Below are 2038 nucleotides of genomic sequence, written 5' to 3'. Positions count from 1 at the left end.
AGGAACAATAAACAAAAGAATAATAGAGAGAAGACTAAGGCAAGAGACTTACATAATAGAGAATTAATTTGGTCTTAGACTTGTGTGGTTAACCATAAAGCCTATGTATCTAGTTCTAGTGTGGGCGAGCTTTGATGAAACCAGGGGATACAAGGTTTAGAGCAAGAGATCACAAATATGTTCAGAGCGTGTAACTACTTCTCTTTTCTTCAAGTATAGCTATTGTAGACTTACTCAACAAATGTTCAATGTGAGCAAACGAGCTTTAGCTTCTTCCTGTTGTGAGTCTTAAAAATTGATTATGCGTGCGAGCATAATCGTTTTTTTAATTTTAAAAACTGTGTTTTTCTTTTTTCTATAAAAAATTGTAAAATTAGATTACGAAAATAAATTTATGTTTAAGGATAAAATCGTGTTTTTTTTACTATAAATGTATAGTAGTAACATAAAACAGTTATTAGCAAGACTGCAAGTCAACTCACTTATTTTAAGCAAGGACAATACGTGATGGATGACCTCATGGACACATTTAAGTCTTTAACAAATTACTATGTAGTTAGTAAATAGGAAGGGTCCAGAAGAAGATAAATTAATTTATTGACATGCTATCTTAATCTACTCACTTTTAAGGTAAGGATTAGCGTAAAGAAAGAAAGTTGCTATCTTAACCAGGGGAAACTAATAACCTCCCTTGAGGTCATTGACGACATCATAGGGAATAGGGGTAACTGTCTCCAACGTTGCCCCCTCGACCATGAAACCAGGTTTGGGACCCTGAGGCTGTCTCTTGGTGCTGATCTTCTCACCCTTGGCCTTGACCTCAGCCTTGAGCTGATCATTCTTGATTTTCCTAAGGCGGAACTCCTCAGTGCACCTCGATGGCATAACATGCTCCACACGCACGTGAATCCTCTTCCTTATGATTCTGTTGCCGACCTGAATGAAACATCAAAAGGTAATTTCAATAAACACCAAATCCCCAAATCAATGAGGCATACACATAAAACCCTAGAAACTAAAATTAACACACGGGCAGAACCCCAATCAAGAAAATGCCTTAAAATATATATGAAGGGTAACAATCATGCGCAGAAAAGATAAATCATTTCCTACAAAACGCACATGAACCTTGAAACCAAAATCAACGGTACAAGCTAATGAACAGCAAAAATCAACAATTAAGATAGAATCGGAATTGGAAGCCATAGTATCACAATAAAAAACACATAACAAAACAGATTGAGAAGCAGAAAAGTAAATAGAGTGTTAGGGTAAGGAAGAGAGTGGGTAAGGAAGAGAGTGTGAGACCTGCTTATTGACTTCGACCCCAACAGCATGTTTGGTGGCATTCCAAACGCGACCGGTGCAGCCATGGTATAACTTGTGTGCAATTCCCTTGTGGATGACGCCGTTAACCTTGTGGATGTACGTTGACATAATCGTCAACGTGGTAGGTTCTGAGGTATGTGGTGAGGGTGATGGTACCCTTCTTCCTGAAGGGACGAGAGAAGGAATCTCTAGTGCGGGATCTCAAACCGTGACCAGCCGACATTTTTGCTAGGGTTTCTCTCTCTCATTGCTCGACTTTAGTTAGGATAGAAGGATCACACTTCAAAAACGCGATTGAGGAACGGCGTTACTTAAAAATGCGATTGGAGATTGAGGTTTGCTTTGGGAGCCAAAATGGAAATCATGCCAGTCTTGGTCTAGCTCCGGCAGCCAGATTGGTCGCACTGGCTGCTTGGGAGGCGGCCGAGCAAAGCAAACACCTGGTGGCAGACATCGTGAATGAGGAAACAGTACCAAGGGGTTTTGCCTTACTAGGGTCGAGCTCCCAACATTGGAGGAGGGCAGAGGGGTGGTGGAGGAAGAGGAGGCAGGCAGCGGTGTTGGCACCGAAGCCGAGGAGGGCGAGGGGGCTGGGGGGAACGATGGGAGGGAACGCTCTAGGGTTTGCGGGGAAGAAAAAGAGTGAGTGATTAGGATTCCAGAAGCCTCTCACTACTACTCACTCTTAAGTCTTAAGTGTGAGCCAGGG

General features: G+C 42.1%; 1 pseudogene; it reads right to left on the bottom strand.

Annotated features, from left to right (window-relative positions):
- Positions 1-678: 678 nt before the first annotated feature.
- On the bottom strand, positions 679-1570 carry LOC100819880 (60S ribosomal protein L21-1-like; annotated as a pseudogene).
- Positions 1571-2038: the final 468 nt, after the last annotated feature.

This window comes from Glycine max, chromosome 6 (assembly GCF_000004515.6).
Source record: "Glycine max cultivar Williams 82 chromosome 6, Glycine_max_v4.0, whole genome shotgun sequence".
NCBI classification, from domain to species: Eukaryota; Viridiplantae; Streptophyta; class Magnoliopsida; order Fabales; family Fabaceae; genus Glycine; species Glycine max.
Note: the sequence above shows the minus strand (reverse complement) of the source record. Positions and strands in the feature narration are given on the sequence as shown.